The sequence below is a fragment of the Euleptes europaea genome, chromosome 6 (assembly GCF_029931775.1).
Source record: "Euleptes europaea isolate rEulEur1 chromosome 6, rEulEur1.hap1, whole genome shotgun sequence".
Lineage (NCBI taxonomy): Eukaryota > Metazoa > Chordata > Lepidosauria > Squamata > Sphaerodactylidae > Euleptes > Euleptes europaea.
Genome location: NC_079317.1, coordinates 38311692 through 38339323, shown reverse-complemented (window position 1 = coordinate 38339323; position 27632 = coordinate 38311692). Strand labels below are relative to the sequence as shown.

General features: G+C 43.8%; 1 protein-coding gene across 1 annotated transcript in view; it reads left to right on the top strand.

Annotated features, from left to right (window-relative positions):
* PAX9 (paired box 9) overlaps positions 1-27632 on the top strand; it is a 38891-nt gene that overhangs the window by 9281 nt on the left and 1978 nt on the right. The gene's annotated exons all lie outside the window — the stretch shown is intronic.

The following is a 27632-nucleotide window of genomic DNA, read 5'->3' as shown; positions in this document are numbered from 1 at the left end:
ATGGTTTTGACTCCCCACAAACGTTTCACGACCCACCCCTTACCAAAGGAACGACAGCGCTTCGGGACGCAGGAAGAGCAATGAACAGTGCCATCCGAAGCAAAGGTACCCCCCCCTTCTAAGTCCATCGAAGTCAGCGCTTACAGAGGTGTGACCCTTTTTGGGACTGCTCTATTAGTAGGGGGCTACAGCCCTGGCGCAAGTCGAGGCTACCATCCTCCGCTCTCTGATCAGGCTAAAACACCATTGAAATCAATGGGGTTCGTTTGGGAGGTCCGGGAAGGCGGCGGAAGCGAGTGGGAATGCGCGACTGGCAGCGCAGCTCCGCTTCCCTCTAAATCCATTGTCTTTCATGGGTTTAGGAGGGCGAAACTGCCCTTAGGGTAGGACGACGCTGTGGATCTTCTTGAAACTCACGGCAATCTAGATCAAGATGACCTCTGGGTTCCCCATTCCCAGAGGTCTGAACCAGTCTTCAGCCGGAGCCTTCCCCTGGCGAACAACAGAGCCCCGGAGCAGACTTGTGCGGGGGTCTCTCAAACGCCCGAGAGCCAAGACAGGGAAGGGAACTGGGGGTGGGCTGGCGGGTCCTGAGCCTGGACAAAGAAAACGAGAAGCCAGCCGGGGATGGAAAGCCTGATCGAATTAGCCAGCTACGGGGCGAATTAAATGTCTCTCCCGACACTGAGATTAGCCCAGGAGATCGACGCCGCTGATCTTTGCGAGGCGCCCACCAGCTTCAGACTCTCCGAAGTTCTGGAGCCCCCCGAGGGCGCGGCGGGGGCAGCCCCTTTGCCCTTTGCGTCCCAGGCAGGGCCGGTGCTACTATTAGGCGAACTAGGCGGTCGCCTAGGGCGCAGACCTCAGAGGGGCGCAGAACTGACCTGAGGGGCAATTAAAAAAAAAAAAGCAGTTTCAAGTTTTGTGTTTTTATTTTTTCTACAAGACATTTGTTTTTGAAAATTGGTTTGCAATGGAGGGGGGTGGGTGCGCAAGTGTTAGCCTTGCCCAGGGCGCAAAAAAGCCTGGCACGGGCCCTGGTCCCAGGGGACCGTTTCGGCCTTCTCAACCAGGGAAGCCCCTCCAATTCCGCGCAGGCCGTTTAGCCGCCCACCTCCTCCCCAAGCGAATGACCCACATCCTTCTAGGACAGTTTGCTGGTATTTCTCCCTTGCGTTTGTTCGGGGGAGGGGGCGGCCCGTGAGCCTCAAGCGGATCAACCCGCTCGGTCTGTTGCGCAAGTCCCCGATCCGCAAGGTGTGTGGGGGGGGGGGGAGAGGGGAGCCAACGGTTTAGATGGGGCACCCCCGGACTGCAAACACTTTTGCGCTGCGGGTTCTAATGTCCCTGGCGCCTTCTTTGCTCAGTCAACCGGGCTCGGATCCAGTGGGAACGAGTTGCTTGGAGCGGCTGCGCTTTTGTTGCCGGGCTGTTGCGCTTTTCCAGCGTGGGATCCGGAGCCCCCGTTACAGATCAGTGACAAGCGCTCTTCCATCTTTGGCTCTGAACAGTCCTTCACCTGCTGCTCCACTCTGGCGAAGTTAGCCTTTCAATAAATACCAAGCACCAACCCCCCCAGGACCCCCCATTACTGAGCCCTTGGAAGCTGGCTTCCCTGTCCAGGAGTTGGACAGGCTACCCCCCCCCCTCTAGTTTTAAAGCCTAAACAACAGGAGGGGGACTTTCACATAGGAAGACACTGATTCTCCTCACCCCCAGTCCATTATACCAAGGCTAGATACTGGCTTTGGGAATCCTAAAATTAAATAATTGGAAAAACTGATGGTTTAAATGGAGGGCACACAACTGTATCTGATGCACATTTACTCAGGAGTAAGTCCCATGGTGTTCAATGGGGCTCACTCCCAAACCCACTGGCAAAGGACTGCAATGTTCAGCTTTCTCCTGTGCAAATCAATGGGTTTCCCAAGCACTTCACTTTTGCTGGATGCTCCCCTTTGGAATGGCAGCTTTGAAGGGAGTCTCAGGGAAGGACCCCACAGGCTATAGACATTGACCATCAGACTTTTGTGCACCTGGAACAACAGTATTGGGTTGGATGTCATCTATGTTCTGTGCATGGAAACACAGCTCACCTGCTGCAACCTGAAATGCCCACCCCCCAAAAAAATGCTACTCCTGGGGATGGGGACACCCAGGAGCAGAATGAGGGCAGAGGGCTGTGGTAGGAATTAGGGTCAGCAAAAATTGCCCCCACCCCTGCACAGAAGGATCTTCTCCATGGGATCCAACCTATAGCCTTGAATTGCTTCTGAGGTTCTCAGGAGAAAGGAAAGCATATAAATATTTTAAATAAGTATAAACAAATACATAAAATGTTCTTATTCATGTATAGCTGTATTATACAAATGGCCTAATGGTGCAAAGTTTGGCCACTTTAAAGGTATCATAAGACCCATCTGAAAGGAGGAGGGAAATAGAAAATTCATCAGGTCTGCCTGGGAAATTCTATAAACTTGGAGTTATGTATAGAGACTGAATATCCATAGACAGCAGACAATATTATAACACATGGTTGACTCTTTTGACTGTGCCCAATTGGCAGGGGCAAATACGTTGAGAGTAATGAGCTTAAGATAAAGCAGGCCAAGGTGAAGGCTTTTCTGTATTTAGGGAATTCTAAAACACAGAGATAGTCTGCTGGAGCAAAGTTTGTACCCTGGTTCCCTACCACTGGGTAAGACTGTGTTCACACTTCGTCTGCTTTATCCCAGATAGCCTGTTTAATTATACCTTTGGTTCCCAAAATCCAAGTCCATTTTTAATGGACACTCGGCTGCTCTCAACATTCCATGTTCCTGGAACATATTGATGCCTCATTAGACTATTTTGTGAGTATGTGCATTTGGAGGAGGCAGGTCTTTGTCTTTTGTTTAATATACAGAGTTATATTTTTTGACATTACTGAAGAGTCACCTGAGTATATAGAAACTCCTCTGTATTTTTTGCTGTATTTATTTTTGCAATTGGAATAGACTTTTTACTGTTGGATATAGTGATGATAATGTATCGATGATCCCAAATTAGTAAGCTGATATTTGTAATTCACTCAACCCTCAGTTGCTCTGTTGTTTTTTAAAAAAACTGATGGTCTTATTGATGTCTTCTCACAATAGTGTTGACTATAACGATGCAACTTATGCCATTAGCATGAAGTCAAATTGTTGAGATGTTTTGTTTTATTCTATTTGATGTGCTGAGTAGATAGTGACAGGTTTTCACGTTTCCAAACAAGTTGTCAAAATATGTTAAGAAATGTTAAGACACTGAGGCAACATGGAATTTTTTAAAAAAACTTCAATGTGCTTCAAAATATGGTAAAAAATTACAAATGCATATAATTCATAAGCCTTCAATGCTACGGTCACAACCACCCCTTTCAGTCCAACACTCAGCATCTGTGTTCCACGTAGTTATCCTGTGATAACTATATCATTATGTTTTTAATAGAATTGAAGTGTATTTGAGATCTTTTTCATTAATATCTATGGAGTGATGTCTTATTGGGCCACAATCCATACTGCACTGTATCTGTATATCTACATTCAGCATATGTTTATAAAGGCACCTATGTTTAGCCCCTAAAGACTTAGATGCATTTTAAACTGAGAATGTGAACATTCTTCTTCTAAAATTCTTTGCAATCCCTAGTTTATGCCTTTTTCAGTAATAGTGTTGTCTGTTTATCAGTCTTGAGAATTTTTTTTTCTGATTTCCTAGCTTCAGGGAATCCTTCCCACAATTATTTGTCTGCCCTGAAATCCTTACACATCTGCCAAGGAGCCCCTGTTCTTCGCTGAGGGTTCTGGGACATGTTAGGACACATGCTCAGTTTAGATAAGCAATGGACATTGTTGCACAAAACCTTAGAGTGTATCCCAGAATCTACCAAATATTCACCTGCATCTGTGTGTTGCAGGGGAAGATGATGGTGGTGGACGTTGATCAAGCACATTCTAGGGATGCTTGTTTGCCATCACTGATTTTCTCATCAAGGAACACCTTCAGAAGCTTTTGAGGAACAACAGCATTGCTGTGAACACTGAAAACCACTGGCCCAACCTGTAAGCCAGCTAAACTGAAATGCTTGGATTGGATTGAAAGCAGTGTACTGTCCTTACTTGTTTACTGAAAGATATATTGAACTGCCATAAATGGTCTGGTGGAACAATAATGTTATTTAGATTGTTAAAAGGGGTCAAGTCTTTGTTATTTCCCGGCAGAAACAGAATTGTTACAGTACAGACTTTTGAACTCTCAGTTGGTAGGTTATTTTCCTAGTTGTGTGTTTACATGGACCTATGCCTCCTGTGCCTGTGGAAATGCTCTCTTTCTTGACCTAAGCACACTAGGTGGAATAATTACATCTCAGCTCCCCATTGTGTTGTAATGCTAAACTGGAAAACCATGAAGCGAGGAAAGGATTCTCTCTTCAAGGAAACGTCTCTCTTTCTCCCTGGGCTCCCTTCCAGCCTTGGGTTCTGAAGGGTTAGTGCATAGCAGTGCTTCTAGGTACGTGTATTGAAGGTTAGGATATCAGTGAGCTGGTGCTGGAGTAGACTATGGGCTACAGCATCCTCAAGTCACAGCTCAATTCAGCCATTCGTACTAACCTTAAGCAGCAAACAGTGTAATCCTAAGAAAAGTTACTCCATTCTAATCCCATTGATTCCAATGGACGTAGACTGGAGTAACTCTGTTTAGAATTGCACTGTAACTCTATCAGGCCCCCAATGTTATAACATAGTGACTTACTCTAAAGCAGTTATCAAGATAAACATGTCAAACATAGGAAAAGTGCTAGTAATATAGACTGCTGAATGTAGGGCTTTATTCTCTCCCTTCACGACGAGTCTCTGGGAAATGGGGGTAGAAATCCTCACACAGAAATCTGCTTACATTAATATCTTGGTCATTGTTGGAACAGGCAGATTATTGTGTTTAGAAGTGAGCAGTTTGCCCATGAAGTCCTACTCTGAGGCTATGAAGTGTCCCTTCTGGTCCTGTTAGGCAGAAGAGAGAATTCCCTATTTATGGACAATTTGGTCATTCTATCTCTATACAAGTTTTTTGGGATGATCTTTTTTATATAATTGTAATTCCACTGGTATGCTAGATATTATGGATTATTTCAGGAGCAGTTTCATGACTCAGCACTGTAGCAGTGACACTGAATGCAGATGAAAGAGGGACTGTGCTTCGCTGGTAACCACCACTGTTCTGGTAACAGACTTATTCATTACCATGAACAGTGCTAATTCATCTAAATCTAAGTAGTTATTGCTAGGACTGCAAACCTTGATCAGATCAGACTAATTGGTAGATAAATCAACTAAAACATTAGTTGCCCAATGGGCAATGGCCAGTTTTAAATGAGGAGGGTTTTTAGTTGATGGGCCTGAGAAATAAAGGTGTCGTTTAATTTTTTTTGAGGTTATTTTGGCTCTAATCTGTTACTGGGCGAAAATGCATGGTTGCTTTAGCCTCCTTTATTCCCTGTTTCAGCCAGGATTCAGCCAGGATTGAACGCATGTGTTTCGCCAAATGTGTGTTTGATCCTGGCTGAATCCTGGCTGAAACAGGGAATAAAGGCTAAAGCTAAAGCGACCATGCATTTTTTCCCACTGTTGTAAGGGGAAAAAGGAAATACGAATGATGGTATTTCTGTCTAGTAATGAATTGCAGCTTTTCTTTTACATATAGGAACAATCCAAAGCAAGTCAACTCAGAAGTAAGTCCCATTTTATTCATTTAGACTCATTCACGGTAAAGTGTCCTTAGGCTTGCGGCCTGAAAGTCATCTCACGTGTGCTGTTCTGTATCTCAGAAAAACACCAGCTTGGCCATTGGGTAATGTGAAAATACATTTCAAATTAATTTATTAATTAACCAGTTAGCAGAAAGCACAGAGATGATTAACTAAACAGCTTTAATCAGTCAACAACTCTAACCTTCTTGTGAAACCAAAAAGCAACCAGTTAGTGTTTACAGGTACCAGCAGGAAAATGTAAGATTATTAGTGTTTCCTGTCTGCCAGTGATGTTTGGTTGCATATCTGGGCTTTTAGAAGGGTCTCCTAGAACACTTGGATTATTTATTTATTTAATTAGTTTATATCCTGCCCTTTCAATGAACAGAGCAGATAATGTGATATTGAGAGACATTATAGGCAGTTTTCCTGCCGTACTCCAGTAAAATGTGAGTTTTGCCTGTGGGTTAAGGCCTGAACGCTGTTTTCCTAATCTGCAGAGTTTCCTGAATGAAACCTGATTACCCAAATTCTGTGCAGGAAGTGGTGGTTTTGTAATTGCATCCATAGAACACAGGCTAACCTCAAGTTAGTGGGACAGATTCACCACTTCAATACTCTGAAGCTTATACTACTCAGTCACAGGTTAGTGGTGCGGTCACCAGCATTAAGCTGTAGGGAACATAACCCCAACTTCAGTGGAAGGGCTGCAAAAGATTTGGATGGGGCAATACAGATTTTACTCTAGCTAGCAATGAGCCAATTAAAGTTTCTAGATTTGGTTAGCTCTGTGGCTGCGAGTGAATAATCCACAAATGAATTTATCTGAAAATGCAGTTTCTCAATACATACACACAGTGATACTTTCTAATGAAACTAGCAAGAGCAAGAGTCCAGTAGCACTTTAAAGACTAACACAATTTCTGGCAGGGTATGAGCTCTGGTGAGTCACAGCTCACTTCTTCAGATACAGCTAGAATGTGAGTCCATCTATCCTGAAGTAGAATGAATTAGATACACAATGGCAATGTAAATGTAAAAAGCAAGTAAATGACATTAGCAGGTGTGATTGGATTAGGTGTGATATGCAGAGGGGTAGTAGGCATGGAGAAATTAGCATTGGTAATGAGACAGGAATCCCAGATTTCTATTCAATCCAGGAGAATGCATTGTCTTGAGCTTCATTATTACTCAACATGAGCAGTTCCTTCCTCCATTTTCTCTTTAATCCTGAAGAGAAATTCTCGCAGGTGACTGTTTTATCCATAACTGTATCTCACACCATGAACCTGGCATCTTTTGAGTCTTTGCTTATTCCCCAGCTGCTAAAAGTGTAGGAGCACTACCAGGGGTGGTAGTGATGGTGGGAAAGTAGCAATCATACAGCATTACATACGAAGTGGCCCTTGAGCAAAGGATGAGTGTCCGAGACTTGGATATATATTCATGTCCTGTATGTTTCTGATCACTGCCCAGTACTAGGTTACCAGGTTGCAATCCTAAGACCCCTCCTAAGCCCTCTGCAGCAGTGGATTCCGAGGGAAGGTACATAGAAGCTGGAGACCATCCGAGGGCATTCTGTCTCTCATTCTGAAGCAGCTCAGTTGTCGTTTATAACCCTTCTTTACAAAAATGTACTAAAGGTCATGTACATGACAGGTAACCTCCTCACATGTTATCTGGAATCATATCAAAATAGAGAAGCCACATTGTCCAGAAGTATATGTCATATTTGATTGGCAGGTCTAGGGAGGGACTGAATTCAATCTTCCATTTTTCTGTCTAGCATTTCCATGAACAACCAACATGTTTAAAATTTATGAAAGCAGGACTCAGGAAGGAAGGATAGCTTAGTTGTGAAGGCATAACTAATCTCCTAAGCAATCCCACATTCTGCACTTGATTCCAGAAAGTAACACTTTCTGGAATCAAGTCCCTCATTCACCTTCAAAAAATCCTAGCAAGCAGCAGGTGCCAAGTAGGACACTGAAAGTTTGTATCTGGTCCACTCATAGATAGGAGAGCTCTACCTTCTCACCACGGCCCTTGAGGGGTTTGGTAATGGTGCAGGAGAGGTGGTCCAACCAGGCAGAGCTAATACATATTACCACAGCACTCTAGTGAGAAAAACTGTACCTGCTTAAAAAAACTGACTTCTACATGATTCGTAAAGATCCAGAAGCCATCTTTTCAGGTTTCAAGCAGTTCTGCCACATAGTCCAGGTGACCATAGAGCCAGTCACGTTGGAAGGTGCCAGGGAAAGAGCCCATTTGCCTGGCTCCTGGCAAGAGTTCTGTTTTTGGTCTAAGTACCCGGCAGACAATTAAACAATGAATGAATTCATCAGCAGTTATTATTATCTGTTCCAATGTATATCTCATATGCAAGACAAATAGCTTTTCCTCACAAGACTGTGAAATTCAACTGTGAGTCTCTTTCAAAGGCACCTGTTTGTGCTATGCAAAGGTTGTTGAGGAGGGAAAAAACATGAAAGACGAATCAAATATGTGGCGTAGGCTTTCCATTTGAATTATTGGCCGAAGGGCCAGCACAATTTATAATGCATCTGATGAGCCATGTATGGCAGGGCTGTCGAACTCTGTTGTTACAAGGGCTGGATAAATTTCACTTGGTTGAGCCGGGCTATGCCTCGCCAGCCCAGATTGAGGGGGGGAGGGATAAGAGCTCTCAAGGGGACAGATCCGGCCCATGGGCCTTATGTTTGACACCCCTGATGTATGGTCCACATGGATTTAATTGGCCTCTTCTCTTTTTCTTTTTACTGGAAATTGTCAAATGTGTGAAAGACCACAATGGTCATTTATGCATGGACTCACGTTCACCCCCCTGTCTTGCTCAGTTATTCCTTGGAGTTCTGCATGAGTTTTCCGTCCATTTGAAAGGACCTCGCTGCCAGCCCTCACAATGTCCAGGTCTTCCCATTCCTCTGTTAACCCGACTCTTCCCTCTCCCCTGAGCTCAACCCAGCTGAAATCGCCATGCATAAGGCAAAGCAGGGGAAACAGAAGCTGGTATTCTCTCACACCCAATCACTTCCTGCTTCCTCGGAGCTCTGTCTGAGTAAAAGAAAAGCTTTTTAAAACCAAGGCTTGGATTCCCCCCCTTCTTTAAGATTGCTCAGGTTTTTGTTGTTGTTGTTGTTTTGTTCTTAAAAGGCTTTTTTATGCAGCAATTGGGGGGTTTTGTGGGGGGGGATCTTTCTCACAGTGAGCACTGTTAAGTAAGTCAATTAGAAAGCAACATTTAAAGGGGCGGGAAGAACCTCAGGTAAAACTTCCATGCATAAATGACCAATGTGGGGATTTCTTTCTCTCCAGGATCAGAGGAGCATGCCTATTATCTTAGGTGCTTTGGAACACAGGTAGGATGGTTCTGCTGCAGTCGTCTTGTTTGTGGGCTTCCTAGAGGCACCTGGTTGGCCACTGTGTGAACAGACTGCTGGACTTGATGGACCTTGGCCTGATCCAGCATGGCCTTTCTTATGTTCATACGTGGTGGGTCACCAAATTTTAACTTAGTTGTGCATGTATCTCTCACATAGGATGCAGTGGGGCCTAGCCTCCAGAAGCACAATTAGTGATTACAGGGCTATGCTTGACTGTGGCACACCTTTTGTGGAAGTTGTTCCTCAGTCAGGTTTATGGCCATTTATGCATGGCTGTTTCCTCACAGTCACCCCGCCAACTGCTTTGGGACTTTGCCTTGATTATGCATGTATTTTTCTGACCATCAGAGGTCGCCTTGCTCTCCCCATACATTTCCCCCACGTTTTTTGGATGCTGGCTAATCACAAATCCAGAAAATGTGGGCAAAACACGTAAAAAGGCATGGAAAGAGCAAGACAACCTTTGAGGGTCGGAAAACACAAGCATAATCAAAGCTAAATCCTGAAGCAGTCGACGGGGTTACAGCGAGGAAAGAGCCATGCATAAATGGCCTGACAAATTCCCCCCATTTAGGAAAATGGCAATAGATCATGATGGGTAGCTGTGTTAGTCAATAGAAGTAGAAAAGAGCAAGAGTCCACTAGCACCTTAACGACTAACAAAAAGTCTGGCAGGGTAGAAGCTTTCATGAGCCACAGCTAACTTCTTCAGATACTTCAGGAAAATGGTAAAAAGACTACTTATTTCAGTCTGCCTCGGACACTGATCTGTGGATATTATTCATTCTGTTTATATTATCCATTCTGAAGTAGTTGACATAATTGTTTATGTAGGTGTAGCCACTAGGCCGTTCCATCATTTGCCAACATTCTGGAGTGTATTATGGCTGGCACAGAGTCACTGATGGACTTGGGAAGCTGGTGGTCCAAAATGAGAAACTTTCCAGATAGTATTTGCCTTCTAAGCAGTTTATTGCAACTACTTCACCCTGAGTTTAAAAATCCACACATATTTTCATGACTGAAAAAATTTGCCAACAAAGTGAATAGCAATGAAGCAAAGGCACCAGTGTGTGTTCTGGTGTGGAAGATGGAGCACAGTCTGATTCCACCACATAATCCATTTTTTTTTTGCAAGTGACATGGATAACAACCCATTTGAATCCTAGTTATTAGAAATGCTTCACTGATTACTTGCTTCTCTACCCCTAAATCTCAAACAACCTCTTGAGTGAACCTAAGGGAAAAAGCCAACAAGTAAGTGGTGTTGTCTAATGGCAGGTTGGTACTAGCCAGAATATAGATAGTCATTTCATTAACATCAATTGTATCATTAATTGTCTGTATCAGCCTCCTTTACTCTGCTTCCCTGGATTTCTGATCAGCATCAGAAATATGCCTTCTCCTCACCACTTAACAACAGAGAAGGTTGAATACAAAAATCCTTTTTCATTTAAATTTTATTTAAAATATTTATTTGCTGCTGCTTTAGAGCTGAACAACACAAATGAAAGATTTGACTGGAAAGTAGTGTGCAACTCTGTACATACGTAGACATATTCATGTATATGCTTACACACTTGAGAACCATATCTAGTCTTTTATAGTCAACTAAATCTATCCATAGTATTTGTGGATTGGTTCTCTATTACTGTAACATCAATAAGTCACAAACTGCACATGTACCTGTGCTTCTTGGTTGTTGTTGTCATGAACTTACCAGCTACCTCCAACAACTTTTGCTGCAGATCCTGCCAGCCAGCGATTGTACGTTAACAGAGGGAAGAACAAAACTCCATCACTGCCAACAAGGTCTTAAAGTGGTTGCATAGTTAGAAAGTTTCAAGCTTGTTGGCTAGTGTGGTGTAGTGGTTAAGAGCAGTGGTTTGGAGTGGCGGGCTCTAATCTGGAGAACCGGGTTTGATTCCCCACTAGGGCTGTGCAAAAAAATGTTCAGTAAATTTTGGGTCATTTCGGCCCAATTTTTTCAGTAAACCCAAAATAAGCCGAATACGAATACTGGTAAATATGGGTATTTGGCTTATTTTTGGGCTTCCTGAAAAATTCAAGCCCATTATAGTCAATAGGGATTTTTTTGAAGCTCCGGGGGGGGGGGGCTTTTTGGAGGTAGAGTCCCCAAATTTGCAGGATGGCTGAAAGGGACTCTTCTTCGACGGTCACCAAAGTTTGGTGAACTTTGGGACAGGGGGTCCAATTTTATAGGCCCGCAAAGGGCTAACCCCCAACCCCCAGGCATTTGCGAGCTGAGTTGTCCATCAGGTTCAAAAGTTCAGCATTGCTGAGGACTGGCAGAAAGAGGCAATTCCAGGCTGACGACTCAGAGTCTGGGGTCTGCCTTTGTTACTGGGTCGCTTTGCATGATGTCCATGCAAATGAGCTTCCAAATGGAGGAAAAAGGCTTAAATGTAAGAGAAATAAGGCACGGAAAACATTTCTTTTGGTGGCAAATAACATCATGTGAGCAGTCCTTTATTGTGGTCCTGAAAAATCGGATTAAAAGAGATGGTCACCATGCAGGGAAACAAAGCCCCTACTCAGGGCAGCCTTCTTTTGGAAAGCAGGTTTTCATAGGGAGGGTGTTATCGGAGCCGACTGAAGTCATTACCATGGGGGCTGCCTGAAGGAGATTGCTCATCCATGAGGGTGAAGAAGAGGGTGAGCCTGGTGGTTTGCAGCTGTCTGGCTCTTTTTCATTGGGGAGTATATCCCTCTGGACGGGACAGGGTGGGCACTGTCTTTTAAATAACCCTATCTTAAAAGGGCCCCAACTATAGGGCCCTAACCAAACAAATAAAAAAAGGGAAGAAAAAGGGGAGAAAGCACAGAGTCATGACTCTGAGCAAAGGCGAATAGCCAAACCCGAAAAGGAATCGCCTATTCGGCTTTATCCCCAGGTTTTGGTGTTCAGAAAACCCAAAATTTACTGAAACGGCTAATTTCGGGTTTATTTTTGGTTCAGGTTTATCGTTATACACAAACCTATTCCCCACTCCTCCACATGAGTGGACACCAATCTGGTGAACTGGGTTGATTTCCCCACTCATACACATGAAGCCAGCTGGGTGACCTTGGGCTAGTCACAGCTCTCTTTCAGCCCCACCTACCTCTCAGGGTGTCTGTTGTGGGGAGAGGAAAGGAAAGGTGATTGTAAACCAGTTTGATTCTTCCTTAAGTGGTAGAGAAAGTTGGCAAATAAAAAACCAACTCTTCTTCCTCTTCTTCTTCTTCCTACCCCTTGTTGAGCAATTTTGCCATTTCCCACAATGAGGAGGCTCTTGCTAGTGGGATTGTCTCCTCTATGAAACCTGTCTGTGTTCTTCTTTCTCTTCTTTCAGCAGAGAATATCTGAAAATATTTAGTTCCAGCTTCCCAGGAAGGTTCCAAATTTATTACCCTTTTCTCCGTAGCTCTCTTTTCCCTAATCTGTTTCTAATTGAGCCTGTGGTTTGGTTTTCACTGACAGAATCTCTAAGAGTGCAGCATGTATGTCTGATTGTGTGGTACTGTAGTTGTATCCTGCTGTTTGTTCAGTCTTTTTGCAGAGTGGGTAATTGTCAATGGAGTCAATCATGTTTATTTTTGCTATTTCTAATGGAAGCTTTATTTGAAATGTGATAAATAATTGCATGATGCCATGTGTGGAGCACCCATATTGACAACTTTTGATTAGCCATGCCTGTTTTTTTCTCCCTACTTTGTCTTTCACTCTGAACACAAATATTCTGTTCTATCTAAAGAAATCATTTAAAACCTAGGCACACTTATGAGGAACGAAGTTCTACTGAAAACAAAAATATAGAGATAATTTATTGGTTTAAATTGCAGTGTATGAATGTATGAATAATTTCAGATTGCCAAAGAAGTGTCTGCTAAAATATATTACCACAGTTAATAAAGTTTCTTCTTTTTGGTAGTAAAAAAGTATTATGCTGATCAAACCCTACGGGTTTCTGTGTCTTTTATGATCTCTTTTGATCATTGTGCATCAACAGTGATAATCAAATCCAGGATTTCTGATATAGTTGCAGAGCAAGATTTATCTTGAATTTAAAATGTGAAATGCGCAATCTGGTTATGTGTTACTTAGACAATCCATAACCTAAATTGTGATCTAGAAAACAAATCTCTGGGGAAGATCTTCACAGCTTTAAGCTTCCAGTTTATGCCAACCATGATGTTGGAGGACTACTTTGGTTTAAAAAAAACAAAACTTATTCTGAGCAAAGACTTTTTTGTATTTTTAATGCTCAAATAATGGAAGAGCCACACTTACTTTCCAGGCATATTTGTCTTCTGAGGCTTGAGAACCATTGTTTTTCAAGATCTGAAGGTGCTCATACATTAATATTGCTGCTTATGCTACTTTCTAATAAGCAAGTTTTGCACTTTCTAAATTTGCTGGATAATTCCATCATCTGCATCCCATGCAGATAGTAATGTTAGGCAGAAATTTTGCACAAGCTTTGCATTGTTTCAAAATCCCATGAACATTTTTTGATCGGAGGTCATAATGGGGCAAAAGTAATATGTGAATACAACATGGCAGGCAAATCCTCTCTCGATCCACTTTTGGCTGACTTAGAAACAAATGTCTCTCTTTAGACAGATACATATTCTGAATAGGATTCTCCTCCTCTGAGTAAGATTTATTTGTGGACGATCGCGATGAGTCTATTGCCAATGAGGCTGCCTAACTTGTTGTAGCAGATCTTTCCATTAGGCAGAAATTTATGATGACTCTAAATTGTACAAGTTGATTCATGGATATACTTGAGCACTTAGTATGTTCATAACAAGTATCATTTTTGAAAATGTTGAAAATGTTTTTTTTTAAATCCTAGATATCCAAACAAGTGTTTTGAAGTGTTTCTATTTATCCAAATTAAATTTTGAGCAATATCCACACACTCTTTATTTCAAACTTCAATATGTGAAGAAAGCTAGTGGTGTAATCCTACACAGAATTACTCCAGTGTGAGCCCACTGATTTGGTGTCAGGGTTGCACAGTAAGTCTTTTCATGCCTCCTAACGCTGCCATTTTCAAACCCCCTATTTCAGGGTGTTTCTTAATGAACTGGTCTGAGAACTGCAGTCTCGTTGTTCTCCTTAGCAGGCTCTGAGTTAAATAAAATGATTTTTTTTGGCTTACAAAGAGAGTCCCATTAACTTTAATCAACCGTTCACCTGCAGAAAGGTTTGCCCCATCTCTGCCACAGTGTCCAAAACGAACAGGAGGCAATAGCTGTAGCATTCAGCCTAAGCACCCAGGTGCTACTACCCATTTCCTTGGAAAATTTTGAAGGTGGTGGGACTTTCAGGAAAAAAAATGTGTCTAAGAGTGATTGCCACTTTAAGACTTTAAAAGTAAGGGCTGAAGCAATATAACTGTGTTAATGGCATCTTTATGAAACACCACGTAAGCAAAGTAGATTTCCATTACATATATGCTGATTAAGCTGTGCAAAATCCTCCCTTGAGATTGCATATATTACTTTAATTATACAAATCATATTTACTGTCCAATAAAGAGAATTGATGTAGCATGTTCATGAGCTTTATACTTACGACCAGGCTTTTTTTTTTTTTTGCTTCCAGTTGCATTATCTCTTCATTTATGGCCAGTCCATGCTCAGAAGTCAAATATAGTGAGATCCCTTGGGATTTCATTTCCAAGAAAATACATTTGAATTAGGGCTGTTGAAAAAAAAAATCGGTATAGTTCGGATTCGGCAAAATTCGGCTCATTTTGATTCAGGCCATGCCAAAGTCGGAACTCCCCTGCTTCAGATCCCTGAAATTCGGGCAAGATCCGGAGTTTGGGGGAAAATTCGGGGGCCCCGCACGCCTTCAGGGGGCTTCCCTGAAGGTGCGCGGGGGGCCCTTTAAACAGTTCTGCGCCTCCCAGCCTCCCCCTGAAGGCGCGCGGGGGGGAGGTAGAACAGATATGTGCCTCCCAGCCGGGAGGCACAAATCTATTCCAAGACCCCCCATGTGCCTTCAGGGGGCTCCCCTGAAGGCGCGCAGGGGCCCCTTTAAATAGATCTGTGCCTCCCGACTCCCCTGAAGGTGCACAGATCTGTGCCTTCCGGCCGGGACTCCCAAGAAGAGGGGTGGTAGGTTGTCAAGCAGGCAGCGCAGAGGGGTTTAAAGACCCTCGCCCCTCTTCCCGGGACTTCCCTGAAGGTGCGCGGGGGGCCCTTTAGATAGATATGTGCCTCCCAGCCGGGAGGCACAGATCTCCCCCCTCCGCGCGCCTTCAGGGAGCTTCCCTGAAGGCATGCGGGGGTCTTTAAACAGATTTGTGCCTCCCGGCCGGGAGGCACAGATTTGTTTAAAGGGCCCCCCGCGCGTCTTCAGGGGGCTTCCCTGAAGGCGAGTGGGGGGTGGAACAGATCTGTGCCTCCCGGCCAGGAGGCACAGATCTATTTAAAGGCCCCCCCACGCGCCTTCAGGGAAACTCCCTGAAGGCGTGCGGGGGGGGGGAACAGATCTGCGCCTTCCAGCTGGAAGGCGCAGATCTGTTTAAAGGGCCCGAATTTGCCAAATTTATTCGGGAACACCCCAAACTCGCTGAATTCAGTTCCCCGTTTTCTCCCTTTTTTGAGTTCGGTTCAATCCGAACCAAAAAACCACTGAATTGGGGGACATTCGGCTGGTTTTTGGTTCGGGCCGAACCGAATCGACAGCCCTAGTTTGAATAAGATTGAAGGTCATTAATTCATTCAATGTTTAAAAGGTGCAGCATTGCTGCCATGTTTTTTGATTGTATAAACATACCTCTCCAGCAGCTCTTGCTCAAATGTAAAGTGGTTTAGTCTGTTGGAAACATTTTTATATTCTGCTGAGCTGTAGATGTCAAGTGAATGTCGAGGGAATTAGCTATTTGCAGAGAAACAGCAATGTCCTAAAAGCTCAGGGTGATGATAGAACCATTTTATCAAAAAAAAAAAAAAATGTGTTCCACATTTCTTTGAGTGGCTCATGTTTAGACAGAAGGCTAGTGTGGAGTTCTGAAGTTTGCTACGTCTTACAATCTGATAATAAGAGACAAGTAACTGAGCAAGGTGATGCTTGGATTATGGAGGGGGGTTATTACTCATATAATTCTGGGATAATTGCGAGTCAGGTTTCTGAGGGCAAATGCAAAGCACTCTGGAAATTATCTGGAAATGTGCACTCTTTAAGTTCAGACTATGGACTGCAAAACAACCATTTCCTACTCCTGATTAACTATACTGAATTGAGAGAACTATGTTTTTTTTAAGTTCGTTTTTCTTATGGGCCTCCCAAAAAAACTCCCCAAACCTGCACCAAGAACTTCTTCCTTTAGTTCTCTCTAGGTTTCAGAGAGATGGGCTCTGGAAAAGGAAATGCCGACACATGCTGCTGGGTTTCCCTGATGGAGACTCATCCAGGGAAGCGATATTATCTGAAATATAGCGTGGATGGCAGTGATGCACAGTGGATAATTCCTTTAATTAATCAAACTTCACATGGCCAGTGAGATCCCTGCATCTGTTTCCACACTGTCACAAAGTAATGTTAGCAGGCTCTTCATTTTGTTTTGTCTGAAACCTCTTCCTCTGTCACCCTTTATTTGAGAAGAGACTTGATTGCATGTGTTCCCTTGCTGATCACATGATTTTCATCTATTATAGCTTTTGGCTGGTAATGTTAGCCACATTATATTGTCTATGGTGTTTACATTTTGAGCCATGTTACATTGTCTATGGTGAAGTTTATATTTTGGGCCCTTAGAATTAGACAGGCATATGTTAAAAACATACCCTGGTGTTAAGTGTTAGTGGGGCTGTTGTTTTATTAGTTTTGTCAAGGTGCTTTGGGGCACACAGGCGCTCTAGTTTTGAGTCGGGAACAGAAGGAAATTCTCAGGAATTAACTGAGTTCATTCATCATTCTGGAGTTTCACAAAACAAAGAGACCAGATAGGCCTAAGTACTTCTTCACAAAGGCCCCATACCAACTACAGCGAATCCAGTTCTCTTCTGTGTGGTTTCTTCTCAGGACTGAATCTATATTTTTTTGAAGAGGGGCAAAAGTACAAATTGACATCCTCCATATATTACATACCTATTTTTCTATATATAATCTGTTGCTGCCGCCACCCCCTCCCTGCATGCGGCAGGCACCCCCCCCCTTAGCACCCCTAGATCCGGCCCTGCTTATAACTCTGACTTATCTCAGATATCTTCACTCCAGTCCTGTAAATTTGATTGTCACTGCATTACTTCCAGAGCCTGAAGGTAGCCTAAGGCTACCCAGAAAATGTGTTATCTGGGGCGAAGTTTGAACTGGTATTTCTTCTCACTTCATCCTCTTAACCCAGGGGTGGGGAACCTTTTTCCTGCTAAGGGCCATTTGCACATTTACAACATTATTCGGGGGCCATAACCAGGTGTAGATCTCCCGGGGGGGGGAGACTACGGTTTCCAGGTCTCCAGCCACCACCTTGAGGTTGGCAACCCCAGGGAAGACCACACAGAGAAGGCCTGGAGGGCACCCCTGCTCCCTCGTCCTCTCCCACTCCCAGGCGGGAGGGCAGCCAGCGGTAGGCCTGAGCAAATGCGGCACCAGGAGGCAGCCGATCCACAGGGAAGGAAGGGAGGAAGGAAAGAAAACAGAGAAAGAGAAAAAGGGAGGAAGGGGGAAAGAGAGAGAAAGGGAGAAAGAAATGGAGGGAGTGGGAGAAAGAAAGAAAAGGATGGAGGGAGACAGACAAAGAGACAGAAAAAGAGGGAGAGAAAGGAGAGTGACAGAAAACGAAGAAGAAAAAAAAGAAAAGCCTTCCCCCCCACACACCTGTGCACGCCGGCCCCAAGCAACCAGGCCCCAACCTCCACGCCTTCCCCCCCACACACACACCCCTGGCCCCAGAGCTCCCGAGGGCCGCAGAAAATGTCCTCGGGGTCCGCATACGGCCCCCGGGCCTGAGGTTCCCCATCCCTGTCTTAACCACTTGGTCGCACAAGCTCTCAGTTTTCTTCAAAAGATACTGAACCATTGCTTCTGCATTAAGGCTCCAGTTAACAACTCAGCTCTTCAAATAAAGTATTCTATACCAATAAAACGATAGTTGAGGCAGCCGGTTAAAATGAATATGGATGCATGCTTGGGATTTTCCAGAAACCCAATCTCTTCTTGATGCCATCATTTATAATGAATCAGTTCGCTGTCTTTGTATTTGTCTGCATGTATGCGGCTAGGCAACCACAGAGAGATAAAATGGTCTATTGCAGGGGGCATATGGCAGAAATTTCTGGGCTTTTTTTTTTTTTCGTGCCCAGGAAGGCACCGTCAAGTACATTGTTTTTTAAAATCCTTACTTTCTGCCAGAAGATGGCATCCACCACAGCTCCTGGCGATGCAGCACTTGCCCAGATCTGCCTCAGTACTTTACCTCCCATCTTTATACAATCACCATTATGTACCCTGCTCTGATATTTTTGTACCGGCTTATGATGTGGCAAAAGATCAGCAGAGATAACACTCCTTTCGGCTTTTTATCAGATCTTCTGCCACGCCTCCAGTAATCTGTGCTTCTCTCCTAAAATGTTCAACTATAGGAAATCCTGTCCTCTGCCATTATTGCAGATGTTTACCTAAGCAGTCCTCAGAATGTTATTTATTTTGATATATTTATTACTCACTTTTTTTTTTGCTAGACTGGATGCTGAAGTGGCATACAATTTAAGTTTATTATATTGTCTAATTAAAACCGGTTGCTGAGACGCATGGTTCCATTTTTATTGTTGTTTTACACACTGAAAGAAGCGTCACCAAATACTGCATCATCTGTGGGGACCTTGCAGAACACTAAGAAACTAGCACTGTAAACTAGTTAAGAGGATTCTGGGATGAGCAACCCTGATGTTCATCATCTTCCCTCACACCTACCTTCAAGCTACTGGTGGCTTCAAATATTTGGACTTTCTGGTCCTTGACCAAGGCTTGCCTCCTGGAAATGCTGTCCTATGAAAACAACCTGGGCAGCACAATTAACATGCCTCAGGAGAGACTTATCAACTATTAACATGCTAATAGAAGGAGATAGTAAGTTTATTGATGCCTCCCATCTTTAAAGAAAGGAACAGAACAAACAAGCATTTGGGCACAAGCAATAGTCTCAAGAAAGGCAAAGACAAGCTGACTTTCTCTTGTGACTAATGTGTGTGCATGGGACAACACACTGTTAATCCTCCTGTGAAGGTTTGTGGTTGTCTGCCAACTGCTTTTGTAAGAGTTCCCTGATGCTACCTGAAGACAGATGTTACTCTGGACAGCTATCATTCTCAACCATTCTGGGGCCCTGTTTGGCTCAGCAGTGGAAGGGAAAGCTGAAACCTCTCCTTCCCTGTGTCAAGCTTATGAGCCAAACTGGGCCCCAGCTCATTTGGCAATGTTAGTTCCCTGATGTAACATCTGTCCTTGAGTCAGGTCAGAGAACCCCAATCCAACTTGCGCTATGGACCAATGGGCAGACTCAGTATAAAACAGCTATATAGGTTCATATGTATGCATGTATGTTCGCAATCCTTGATGATGAGCCTGTTTGGCTTGGCTCCTCCTGAGAAGGAAAACTTTGGGAGCATCCTGAGACTATAAATTAAGCTCAAAGTAGGGGTTGGATGCCCAGGGGAATAGAAGAGGGGAGGGAGGTGTGATCCACTATATTTGCAGACAGTGAGGTGGCTGGGAGGAGAAGGTTGTGAGATGTGAGCCAAGCCACACCTTTCTACCCTTGGACCCCAGAACAGCCAGCAGTCAAGGCTCTGCTTCCCTAGGTGAATCTTTCATTTCAAAAAGCGCCATACTTTAAGTCAACGGGAGTAAAGGGAATCAGCTGGGCAGGGGAAGCTACTGAAGCATAATTAAATAGTGCACTCGTTCTGCCTAGTTCAGTAATATGTAATTAGGGTCCAGGTAGGGTTGTCACCCCCTAGGTGGCACCTGGAGATCTCCCGCTATTACTATTTATCTCCAGACAACCAAGATCAGTTCCCCTGGAGAAAATGGCTGCTTTGGAAGGTGGCCTCTATGGCATTATACCCTGCTGGGGTTCCTCCCCTTCCCAAACCCAAGCTCCACCCCCCAAATCTCCATGTATTTCCCAACCCAGAGCTGTCAAACCCTAAGTCCAGGTGACAGAGTTGCAAGCTGGTTTTCCATGAGTTTTTTCCTTTTATAAAAATGGAGTCACAGAGGCTATAATCTTCTGTGGAAGGCTGGGCCAAGGAGGAGCCTCTTTCTCCATTCCCCTATGGTGTTTTCTGTACTAAAAATCACTACCAAACCACTTTTAACTTTATGAGGGAAAATATACATATATGTTTGTTTTTTGAGCTGCAGAGTGAATATCTGAAAAAGCAGGGGTGAAAAGGGTGAAGATGGAAGCCACTCCTTCTTTCTCTAGGTCTATGTCTATGCATTTTATTTAGGTCCATGAATTTTATTTAAAAAGCCCCTGAAAAATGAGAGATGCCCTAGTGTCTTGTAGGCAGAGGCAGTCTGTCTATAACCTACTGTGAGGGACATTGTGTTGAAAAATGCTTAACTCTGGTCTGGTGCATATGGAAACATCTCCCCCCAGTCACACTGTGAGAGGGGCCAAATGTCAGATTTGGTATGCATTTAGTCCCTAGCACCACATACACACGAGAATAGGAAAGGGATTTTCCAAGATTGCTGTTCACCGAAAATGGTTGTGTGAATGAGCCTTTTTGCAATAAATGCACCATCCAAGCATACAATATTCAAAACTAAGGTGGTGTTCCATTGTAAAATGGTCATTATTTGTTTATATCATGGACTTTCTGCCATCATGGGAAATTCTAGGTGGTCCATATTAGACTCATAGGTGGTCTCCCATCCAGGCACTGGCTGGATGGGAGACCACCTATGAGTCCAGGATATAAACAAATAATCACCAGTTTACAATGGAATGCCACTTTAGTTTTGAATATTTTATGCTTGGATGGTGCATTTATTGCAAAAAGGCTCATTCAGACATATGCCCCTTCAACAAGACATCCAGACATGGGCTCCTTCAGCAAGACTGCTGTCCAGTGGGCCTCTCAGTCACATTTGGGACCCTAATTGACTAAACATCTTTTCCAAATGTCATTTTGAATTTAATTACTTAAAACATTTATATATCGCCTTATGTCTTTAGACTTAAGGGAGCTTAAAAAAATGAGCTGCAAATACCCAAAAAACAATTAAGAGTCTATCAACAAGTCAGCTCTGCCAGAATAGCTTACCCTCCATCAAGGGTCCCCTCAAATAAAACAATTTTATATGCCTGCCTGAATGCAAGGAGTGACCTCTGGTAAGCCATTCCAAAGGACTGGACCTATCACAGAAAAAAACCCACAGCCTGACTGTTGCTTAATAGATAATCCTATGAGAGGATTCCACCGGGAGAAAGCTGCCTGAAGAATGCAGGTGGAGTGTGGGAGTACACTGGGAGATGCAGTTGTGATAATTGTGAGGGCCCTAGGCTGTGAAAGTACGCTCCTGCAAAATCATAAATTATCAACATTATGACCAAAACTATTCTGATTCGTTTCCCATGAGTCATCTGCCAGCTTTATAAAACTTTGGTCTTAGCATTGCATGTAAAGGTATACAATATTAAATGCAGCAATGTCGAAATACACAGACAGCTTTTTATCTGGTATGGGCAGTTTCATCAACATAATTGAAAGTGTCACCCAACTAATTCCATTGTTAGTCTTGACTCCCTCTTTACCCCTTTTCTACTACACTGGTGTAATTGAAAGTTGCTCTTTGCAGATACATGTCCTGTGGTGTAAATCTAATGGCAGCCAGAACAGCACTGTGATAATGCATTTCGCCAAACTCACAAGCTATTAAAAAGACAAGGGGGTGAGAGTTAGATCTTCTGAGATTCCAGCTCCCTTTGACTCTTGCAAAACATTAATTTTGAACTGCTGAAATTTTTAAAATGGTTTCCCCTGTGGATTTTTCCTCTTAAGTATGGGGCAAAAAAAATTGAACATATGTTACTTTAAGCTACAAGTACTGTATAAAAAAATTAAATTTCCTTTCAAAAACAATGACTTCAATTATGGAAGAAATATTTACTGAGCTTTTTTTAAAAAGCTGCGCAAAACCCAGCACTTAGGAAAAGCCTTCTAGGAATCTTGCAGACCCATAAACACCACAGGGTTCTCCCAACCTCCGATTTTGCATTCTGGGGTTCATTGCTCTAACTGAAATGCATCAGATGAATTATTGGACCAATGTATGTATACAAGGCCCTGGAATTTAATTTCTGCTATTTCTTTCCTAAGTGAACACACTTCTTATAAGAAGTACTAGATTATCCCGCTGTTAACCTTCAAAATTCAAATTATGAGCAATTGTTTCTAGGCTGCAATCCTACCCATAGTTACTTGGGAGTAAGACCCACTGACACTGGGATTTGCTCCCAAGTAAGAGTGCATAGGATTATGCCACACAACCATTTTCAAAACCCACACTTTAAAATCACATTTTGTATCTACTATATGTCTGCAAATTCTGCTATTACAACTGATCAGCTGATAGAGATCAGTTCACCTGGAGAAAATGGCCACTTTGGCAATTGGATTCTATGGCATTGAAGTCCCTCCCTTCCCCTCCCTTCCCCAAACCCTGCCTTCCTCAGCCTCCACCCCAAAAACCTCAAGCCGGTGGGGAAGAGGGACCTGGCAACCCTATGGGGGACCATTCATAAAGCACATAAGAGGGTTGCAAAGTTGTGACAAAGGGAGAAATCCTAAGCAGGTCTACTCAGTACTAAGTCCCATGTTATTCAGTGAGGCTTACTCCCAGGACAATGTCCTTAGGATTGCAGCCAAATGAGGGTTTAAGTATTATTGAACTGGGAGAAAATTTATCAGCTAGGGTGATAATAAGAAAATCCCTTTATACCTTGAGATAACTGACTTTTGACATTTAAGGGAGTTGTTTCAAAAAATGTGATATGGAATGGCCACCTGCTTTTCAAGGGAAAGTTTTCCAAGGCACGCATAGCCTCTCAGGCATGGCTCAACTAGCTCTTTGCGTTATAGCCTATAAAATGAAGACAATAATATTAACCAGCCTCATCTAGTCAGGTCTCAGGGTAATGGTTGCAGGGCACTCCGTACAGTTGCAGCTAAGCAGATCTGGGACCTGTCAGTGCAGACGTGGATTGGCCTCTTAATTGAGTGGAACATTTCCCTGGAGGGCCACACAGAGGACGGCAAAGGCTCCTCCTTGCAATGCAGGCACTTTTATGTAAGGATTTTTATATGCTGACTTTCTCTACCACTTAAGGAAGAATAAAACCGGCTTACAATCACCTTTCTTTTCCCTCCCCACAACAGACACCCTGTGAGGTAGGTGGGGCTGAGAGAGCTCTAAGAGAACTTAGCCCAAGGTCACCCAGCTGGCTTCATATGTAGGAATGGGGAAACCAACCCAGTTCACTAGATTAGCCTCCACCACTCATGTGAAGGAGTGGGGATCAAACCCGGTTCTCCAGATTAGAGTCCACCACCCCAAACCTTCACTCTTAACCACTACACCACACTGGTGGAGGAGAAGGGAGACACCCTGCTTGTGTCTGGATTAGGGTTGCCATGTCCCTCTTTGCCACTGGCGGGAGGTTTTGGGGGCAGAGCCTCAGTAGGGCAGGGTTTGGGAAGGGGAGGGACTTTACTGCCATAGAGCCCAATGGCCAAAATGGCTGTTTTCTCCAGGTGAACTGATCTCTATCGGCTGGAGATCAGTTGTAATAGCAGGAGATCTCCAGCTAGTACCTGGAGGTTGGCAACCCTAGTCTGGATGACCATCTTTGCCAGGTGGTGACAGCAGCAGCAAGGAGGGGGCAGCTCCCCCCCCCCCGTCTTTTTGGTTTAGCAGAGTTCTCTTCACTCAGCTGTGAGGATCAAGCCAGGCCAAAAAGGGACCGTACATGTCATCCTGTGACATGGGTGGGAAGTGATGCAGACCCTTCCCCCAGGACCATTTCATTTTCTGCCCCAGGTCAGTATTTGCATGTGGGAACTACTAGGCACCTGTGTAACTTGTCTCGAGTCGCATGGTCAAACAGACCTGGCCTGCAGCACCAATGATGAGTATCAGCTCACCTGTCGCCTCCTCCTGCATTGCTACCACCTGTCTGTCCACCAACCTTTGGCAGTGCAGGGAGGGAACAACAGGTGAGGTGACACCCATCAATGGCGTCAGCGTCCCGGTCTGAGACGAGTGGGCCCTGCCGTGTTGGCAGATCTATTGGGGCTTGGCTCTGCTTGCTCCTGGCTGCCAGTGTAAGCTAAATGGCCAGCCTACCTTCGCCTTGCACCCTTCCACGAGCAAGAACAGGGCGAAGGAGTCTGAATGTAGCTGAGTCATACCTCTGTCTCCCAGACTCATAAGACCAGGATACTTGTCCCCTTAGAGATATCCCTGAGGAGAAATAAACAACACCTTAGAGACTAACAAAAATTGATTCCAGCAGAGGCTTTCATGAACGATTAGCAGATGATTCTTTTGTTAATATTTGTTTTGCTGCAACAGAAGAGCAGGGGATTCTCCTCTGGAATGATTTACCGCTGAGGAGAAGACAACTCTGCCTCAGCCCCCTTGGAACCCTTGCGAATGGGCTAACCCAAATATTTACACGCTTCTCTTCTCAATCCTGCTTCAGGGGTTTGGCGTCAGTAGCAGTGTTTGAGGGCTTGCCACTATTGAGGTGGCTCAGGTTTTTCTTTTCTTTTAAAAGAAAATTGTTGGCTGTGAGAATGCTACTGCTTCCTGGTCTTTCCTTTCTCCAGAATGACAGCAGGTTTGGGCTGTAAGTTGTTACTACTCCCCATACTTGTTTGTATAGGCCGGTGGTGCAAGTTTCTGTTTGTATAAAAGAAGGGAGAGGCATGCTTCTTTCACAGTAGGAATTCACAATGAATGGCATTTCATTTAAATAAAACAGGCCAGGGCTTTTCGTCAGTGCAAAATACCTCCTGTCCCGTCCCCGTTTAAAACAAGATCATTTATCTCACTCAGGTGTTTTGTTCTTTTGCTTTCTTTTTTTGGGTTGTTTATTTCAGTGTTGGGTGTTTTTTTTCTTTCTTGGAAGGGTGTCTTCAGATTAAAGGAGAACTCCGTTTAATGTTAAATTCCAGGGGTTGGGGAGGAATATAAGATGATTTCCCACACAAGATTTGTTGACAGGAAAACAGCCGTGTTCTTGCACATTTCCCATTAATTGCAATGTGGCATGTGTAAGAGAAATTCTAATGAACAATGAAGACAGCTGTTTTTGAGCAGTCCCTGTTCAAGAAAGCACCACAATGTGGCTTTTAAGAATCAGTTGTTAAAGTGAGACAGAAAGCAGAAGAGATTTTTTAAAAATCAGATATTCATTTGAGCCTTGTGATGCTGTTTCATTCAACTTTTTCACTAGGGTTGCCAGGTCCCTCTTCGCCACCAGCGGGAGATTTTAGGAGTGGAGCCTGAGGAGGGTGGGGTTTGAGGAGGGGAGGGACTTCAATGCCATAGAGTCCAATTGCCAAAGCAGCCATTTTCTCCGGGGAACTGCTCACTGTTGGCTGGAGATCAGTTGTAATAGCAGGAAATCTCCAGCTAGTATCTGGAGGTTGGCAACCCTATTTTTCACTGATGTTTTGTAATCCAGTCATTCCTGAGATCAAATGTTCTCAACTGGGAGAGGAGAAGCTCTGATATTCTTATACAGCACAGTCCCTCTCTACAAGATTTGTGGTATTTGTAAATAGCCCTTCCGGAACCCCTAGTAGTTCTCAGAATGAACAAGCCAGGAGTACCACGAGATCAGTGCAGATTGCTCAATAGAACAACAATTGCCTCTATGTACTATGTGGGAAGCATATAGCCCAGGCTAGCCCAATCTTGTCAGATTTTGGAAGCTAAGCAGGGTCAGCCTTGGTTAGAATTTGGATGGGAGACCACCAAGGAATACTAGGGTCAGTATGCAGACACAGACAATGGCAAACCACCTCCGAAGTCTCTTGTCTTGGATACCTCATGGGATCGTTTTAAGTTAACTGAGACTTGATGGCAAAAGTTACTGCTTTATTCACTTGTTTGGATGTGCAACCCCAAGCCTTATGAGTGAGAACTGATGTGGACATGTCCTAATAGCTGGATTAGACTTTGACTTCCAGACTACAGAGATGCGAAGAAATGTCCATTCATGTTTACTGATCTGACAGCAGAGCTTGGAAAAGAAATTAGGCATCTTAATTCCAACAACAGCTGGGCCCTATAGGGGCTAAGGAGAGGGCACTTTCTCCCACTCATGGGTCCTGACCCTTGAGATTATCCCTGTGCCTCTGGTCAGTTTACACTATGAATGACCCATTTGGCATGTATGATAAGGGCACAAACCTTTTGCTTAAAAACTCATTTAAAAGTAGTGCAGTTCTTATCTGTATAAAGAATCAAAGCTGGTGTAAAAGGATGAAAGGCATGAAAACAGCCTTTAAAAACTAGAAAATAACTGTTAATAAGTCTTAAATTTAACAGAATAAAGATAACAAAATAGTGCATCCAGTATGAGAGGGAAGGCAGCATGGTATAGCCTGATCTTGTCAGATCTCGGAAGCTAAGCAGGGTCAAGTACTTGGAAGGGAGACCTCCAAGGAAGACTCTGCAGAGGAAGGCAATGGCAAACCCCCTCTGCTTCTCACTTGGATTGAAAACCCCTTGCTGGGGTCGCCATAAATTGGCTGCAACTTGATGGCAATTTACACACACTCATATCCAGCATACTCAGAAATTTAAAAACATATACCGCAAAAACAAGCAGACAGCAGAGGGGTACAATATTTTTGCTTTTGCTTAAAAATGTTATTCATTTTTGCTGCAGTATGATTACACATTAGTATTATTAACAATGTATGAATAATGTAACAATACTAATGGTATTATTGCATATGCTCATTTTTATTGTTTTGGTTCCCACTGTTATCCTTCTCATCCACCTCTCCTCCCTCTCCAACTAATTATGCTGATTCTATTCCTGCACCAAGCACTAGCTCTGTAACATTTCCAGAGGGGGTAGTTAAGTTTCGGCCAAACTACACAATATGTTTTTTAATGAGCTGGGTCAGGGTTCTCCCAACCTGACTCACTTTCCCATCTCCACGTAGCAGCTGCAGGCAAATTATTTCCCAAGCACCACAAGGCCCAATTCAGATCAGGACCTTGGAGCCAGGGGAGAAATGGACTCTGACTCCATCTGATCCGGTTTTCCTAAGCCAAAATGGCCTCAGGGGCGTTATTGGCCCCACTGCAGGGCTGTAAGAGAACTGAATACTGTATGTTCCTCCAGTTCCCCCAACCTGATCAGTTAATAATGCATTGTGTCTTGATCTTAGGCTTG